The 5,966-nt window shown below is 44.3% G+C and overlaps 2 pseudogenes; one reads left to right on the plus strand and one right to left on the minus strand.

Annotated features, from left to right (window-relative positions):
• Positions 1-822: 822 nt before the first annotated feature.
• LOC136657811 (5S ribosomal RNA) lies at positions 823-942 on the plus strand (annotated as a pseudogene).
• A 4,659-nt stretch (positions 943-5,601) lies between these two features.
• Positions 5,602-5,723, minus strand: LOC136657799 (5S ribosomal RNA; annotated as a pseudogene).
• Between the last annotated feature and the right edge of the window lie 243 nt (positions 5,724-5,966).

Consider the following 5,966-nt stretch of genomic DNA (forward strand, 5'->3'; position numbering starts at 1 on the left):
ATTAGGACTTGGTTTGACAATCAGTCTTTTTACACTGTGAAGGGGAAAATAAAGAGAATACATAAAATAGCTTGATAACTGACTCTAAATGCTTCTTACTGGTCTTTGCTGGGCAATGCCTTTGAAGAGTGAAGGTTAACACCACATTCCTCAACCATTGTAAAAATAGGTTGTTTTAACCCCTGCCTCAATACAATATAATATGTAGTAGTTGCCTACACTGTAAGGGGATTGGTCTACATGACCTCCAAGGAACCTTCCAGCTCAAACATTCTGTGTCTATAGCAGGGATGTCTATTGTGGGGTTCCATAGGAACATTCTTGAAATTCTAATGAAAGAACTGGTGTTGGTAAACCCTACCAAGGGTTGGGTTTGGTGTGAGGGCGGGGGGGGGGGGAGGAGGGTTTCACTAACAATCCTCATCACTTTCTGCCTGCTTCGGTGCTGAATACAGTGCATCAGAGGAGCTGGCAATGAAAGATCAGATGTTTCTCAAGTCACTATTTGTTCCAAAGCACCAGCAACGTGTTTTGCTGGGTTTCCTGAGCTTCGTTATCATAGATTTCCCAGCCTAATTTGGCAATCCTTGTCTAAGAAGAAGTGTTGTAGAAGTAGCTAGTGAGTTTAAAGCACATTGCAAGAACAAGTTGCGTCAGTCTGTGTCTCAACACAGAGTTGTAACAGATTTGTTGCCTATCTGTAAAATCTGAAACTGAAAGTTTCAGTGATTCAAGGTGCAGGCTCAAAAGGCTTAATTATAGGCTTGACTGTAAAGATGTGTTTATATTTTAAGCTAGCTAAATGCTCCACCTCCTTTCTCTCCTGACAGCAACTGTTACCCTGCACATGCCCAATCTCGTCTGATCTTGGAAGCTAAGCAGGGTCAGGCCTGGTTAGTACTTGGATGGGAGACCGCCAGGGAATACCGGGTGCTGTAGGCTTATACCATAGTCTTTCAAGACTGAAGGTTGCCAACCATTTTTTCTCTCCAACAGAGTCCCAGGTCTGCCCCCCCTTGTCCTCAAAACCTGCATTTGGGCCCAGGTGTTTTGACCAGTGAGGGGACTAACTAAACACAGCACATGTACAAAAACCCCAAGCATGAACACTCTCTCCCTCTTTCTTCTGACATCCCTTTACTTGGCAGGAGAAAGGGAGGGGCAATGCTGTTGTGCAGCCTGGTGAAGTTATTGGCCCTTCTCTTGCCCTTTCTGGACATGGAGTTCTGTTGGGCATTTGGTGCCAATTGACGTCTGGTGGAGCTCAGCATGGATGAGAAGAGGGAACGTTGGGAAAATTCAAGGTAGCCCCATGCATTGGTACATGTGTGCATTGCTTCCTCCCATCGCTTCCCTTCCCTACTTTTCTCAGTGGACTTGGAATGCAAGTGGATGGGTCTTGGTGGCAGCCTGGGGCTAGCCAAGTGCAGATGAAGAAGGCAGAGCAGCTCCATTCACTCGCACAGAGCTGTACTGTCTCTTTTTTTTCCACTGCCATCTCACTGATTTGAACCCTGCATTGGTGAGGTAGCAGTGGAGAAAGGTGAGGTGGGACAGACCCTCCTTTCCCCTCGACTTGGTCTTGCCGAATGTCAAGCGTGGCAAAGAGTCTGAAGTGGGGAACTGCCTTTTACATGACACTAACGCAGAAAGCTGCCTTTAGCCTCCTGGCTAATTTATATGAATGCTTGCTAGAATGAATGACTGCTAGAATGCTTGACATCGAAGAAATAGGAAGTTTGCAGAGAAGGCTTTTCCTTTGCATCCAACACCACCATAGCGATGCCAAAATAATGCAGGTGAGGCAGAGCAAATTTCAGCAGAAGCCACCAAAAAGTTGCAGCATGTGCAATTTGACTTTTCTCTGCTGTCGAGCATTCAAATGCGTAGCAGCCTGACCAGCTGTCGGCAATCTTCACTTGACAAAGTTGGAAAGAGTTGGTCTTGTTAGTACTCGCAGGGGTTTCGTTAACAAATGTTTTCCTCTTGTGGCTAATCTGCAAGCAGATGTGGGATATGAATTATTTGCAGCACAGCAGGTCATGAGTGGGGTGAAGAAGAGAGACTTGCTGTAGTAAGTCTTATGTGGGCTAATGAGAATGATGCAGTCTTTGTTTTGGCACTCAGAATATTTGGATCACGCTTTGCTGATCTAATGCAGGCAAAAATTGATATATTCACAGGTTTTGCCTGGCCATCAGGGCTGGGTTGATTTCAGTGATCTGCCTTTTTAAAAAAAGACAAACTAGAATATATGCAATCTGCCGGTGTGTCTTAAAAGTACAGTACAAAGCAGAAAGGCACGCTCAAAGTTTCTAAACCAGTGGTTCTCACACATTTAGCACTTTTTAGAATGAGAATCTGTCAGGACCCTCCAGAAGTGACGTCATGACCGGAAGTGACATCATCAAGCAGGAACATTTGTAACAATCCTAGGCTGCAACCCTACCCACACGTACCCAGGAGTAAGTCCCATTTATTGTTGTTGTTAAAAGAATATAAATAGTAGCTTGTTAAAAGTACAGGTCTGTAACATTTCCTCAAATGCAGTCACATACCATGGTAGCATCAAGTCTAACATAAAAAATATAATATTGAAATGAATGGGGACCCACCTGAAATTGGCTCGCAACCCATCTAGTGGGTCCCGACCCACAGTTTGAGAAACACTGTTCTAAACAGCTAAGGTATAACTTTACCTGGCCAGAACTTGCTGTCTCTGAGTTGAAATGGCAAGAGTTCATAGAACTGCAAAGGCCATCTACCCTCTACTGCAAGGCAAGACCATAAACACACCAGATCATCTGACCACTGTGTGACACAAACAGTCATAGCACCTGTTGTAGGCAACCTTCAGTCTCGAGAGACTATGGTATCGCACTCTGAAAGGTGGTTTTGGAACATCTTCTAGTGTGGCTGAAAAGGCCAATTCGGGAGTGGAACCAGTGCACTGCATAATGCTATCAGCAGAGCAAGGATCTTTCCAGACCTCAACACGTCAACTTAAAATCCTTTCTCTGAACAAGTACCAGTAACTTTTCTGGGCTGGGTTGCTTAATGGTAGATCAGCAAATAGCTGGGAAACATAGAACATGGAGACAGGTGATGTTATTTATAGTCTGCCACACATCTGTTTCATTTGGTTATTGTTAGGAATGGTTGTTTATTGAGTATGATGTACTTTTTTCTTAAATTGGTCTCTCTGAAACAACTGGTTGATTCTTATGTAAAACTATTGGCCATTTTTCTGCTCATCCTCATGTGTCGGACAGATTGAAAAGGAGCCTGAAACAGCTTGGAGGAGAGATCTTTGGGACAGCTTGATGAAAGTGTCAACTCAGTGTCTAGCAGCAGTGAAGAAGACCAGTTCAGTTCTAGGGATCATTAAAAGGGGATTGAGAATAAAACAGCTAATATTATGCTGTTGTACAAATCGATGGTATGGCCATGCCTGGAGTATTGTGTCCAGTTCTGGTCACCGCATCTTAAAAAGGATATAGTGGAACTAGAAAAGATGCAGACGAGAACGACCAAAATGATTGCTGGGCTGGGCCACCTCCCTTATGAGGAAAGGCTGCAGCGTTTGAGACTCTTCAGTCTAGAAAAAAGGCGCCTGAGGGGGGACATGATTGAGACATACAAAATTATGCAGGGGATGGTTAGAGTGGATAGAGGGATGCTCTTTTCCCTCTCACACAACTCCAAGCCAGAGGACATCCACTAAAATTGAGTGTTGGGAGAGTTAGGACAGACAAAAGAAAATACTTCTTCACCCAGCATGTAATTAGTCTGTGGAACTCCTTGTCACAGGGTGTGGTGATAGCATCTGACCTATATGCCTTTAAAAGGGAATTGGGCAGATTTCTTGAGGAAAAGTCCACCACAGGTTACAAGCTATGATGGGTATGTACAACCTCCTGGTTCTAGAAGTAGACCATCTCTGAATACCAGATGCAAGGGAGTGGCACCAAGATGCAGGTTTCTTGTTGTCTTGGTTGATCAAAGCAGTTTTTTAACTAATCTGTTGAGGCTGAGCAACTGAGCAGAAGTTTTTTTTTTCTTTTTAAATGCGTGTTAGAGACGGGACAGATACAGACCAAGAGAAGAGGTGATGACAAAGAGAGAGGAGATCTTTGCAGCTTATGCAGCTTTCATAGGCAGTAAATTTCCTTTGTAATGCAGAAAAGCCTAGAGTATGATGGAATAAAGGAAATGGCCTATAAATCTCCATGCACAAGCAATAGAGGTGCCTGGGATAGAAGTTTAAGTGAATTAACAATGCTTTATCTTTGCTGAGTCCAGCAGAAGAATTATGATGGAATTTGTCATGTCTCAATAGTCCTTGCCTTGGGCTCTATCTTGACTTCTCACACTCTTTACTGGGTCACTGTAGGAAACATGCAATCTGGAGAGGAAAAGGCTCTATTGTCTGAATGTTTTCTTGGAAGTAAGTGCCACTGTGTTCAGTGGGGCTTATTATTGGAGTTGGTACAACTCAGTCTGCTTCCAAGAGGTGGCAGGATACTGTCCATTGAAAGGGTTAGGCCATAGCCCAATGACCCTACACTCTACCTGTCCCCTTTGGATGACTTATGTGGGGGCGTGGCCCAGACACAATAACTATCCCTTCTTCTCTGAGCATGCCCTCTCTTCCTCACCGACCACTGACCTTTTGCAATGGCATGCAGCAGGGCTCTGCTGGCACTGCCATCTTGACCACATGGCACATGCAGGACGAGGCAGCTTCAGGGCCTTGTAATCTTTTAAGTTAGAGTAACCTCTGATCTCAATCAGATGCTGTAACCATACTTCTAATGAACCGTGAGTAAATGAATCTCCTTTCAAACTTCAACCAGCCAATGTTGTTTGTCTTTCTTGATTAGCAGTCAGCTGGGCGTGGGAGGCTCCCTGGGTTGATTCCCAGCAAAGGGGGGGGGGGCCTGCTGCTGAAGCTACTCTGCTTCCCCCTTAAAGAGTAAACCAGTTTTAAGAAATTCCTCCAACACTTATTCCCTGGAAAGCGTGTTTAAGATTGCAGCTTTAGTCATTACTGTCATGGGAAACTGGTCAGCGTTTGGGAAGGAACAGTTTCCGTAGCACTCCTCCAGAAGACTGATAAATGATAAAAGCTCAGTTAATCACCAGGAAGAGAAATTTAACCTCTCCTTCGTATGTTGGTTCACAAACTTAAACTTAAGAAACTTCTATAAAGGGATGTGTAAATATTCATGTTTTGTTCACCTCTTTCAATGACTGCAGGTAGCTGTAGCCTCATTGGTCTAGCTGATAGCAGACAGGGGCAAGTTCTATGGGATTCTGGGTTTAAAGTACCTGAAGGTATTTCCTCATCCCCCTTACTAACAGAAGCAAAATGTATCGTATTAAGGTACTTCATATTATGAAGATGGCAAGATGAACCTATTTACAGGCCCATTAAATAACAATGAGCTCTCACTTCCTAGATGTTGTTGGAATAAAATTCTGTTCTCTTGAAGAGATTTGGGTGGGGCCCTGCTGGAACTGGGGTTGAGTGTATTAATCAGTTTTTAGTCGGAACATTACATTGGTTGGCAACCTTCAGTCTGGAAAGACTATGGTATAAGCCTGCAGCACCCAGTATTCCCAGGCGGTCTCCCATCCAAGTACTAACCAGGCCTGACCCTGCTTAGCTTCCGAGATCAGACGAGATCGGGCATGTGCAGGGTAACAGTTGGAACAAAGGCTGTGTATTTTGGCAAGATCCCATTAATAACACAACATTCTACTACTTCTAACTAGTTTCTTCATTAGGGCAATTACGTATTTTAAAACAAGAGATAGCAACTTTGGAGCTTGTCTGGCTGCTGCAGGGCCAGTCCGTGATTGTCTGCACTTTGCGCGCATCGATTGATTGGATCCTCCTTCAAACTGGCTGTGTGCTGGAATGGGGGCTGTGATGGCCCTGTCACTTCTTGGGCCTGTTCAGC

The sequence above is a fragment of the Tiliqua scincoides genome, chromosome 7 (genome assembly GCF_035046505.1).
Source record: "Tiliqua scincoides isolate rTilSci1 chromosome 7, rTilSci1.hap2, whole genome shotgun sequence".
NCBI lineage: Eukaryota > Metazoa > Chordata > Lepidosauria > Squamata > Scincidae > Tiliqua > Tiliqua scincoides.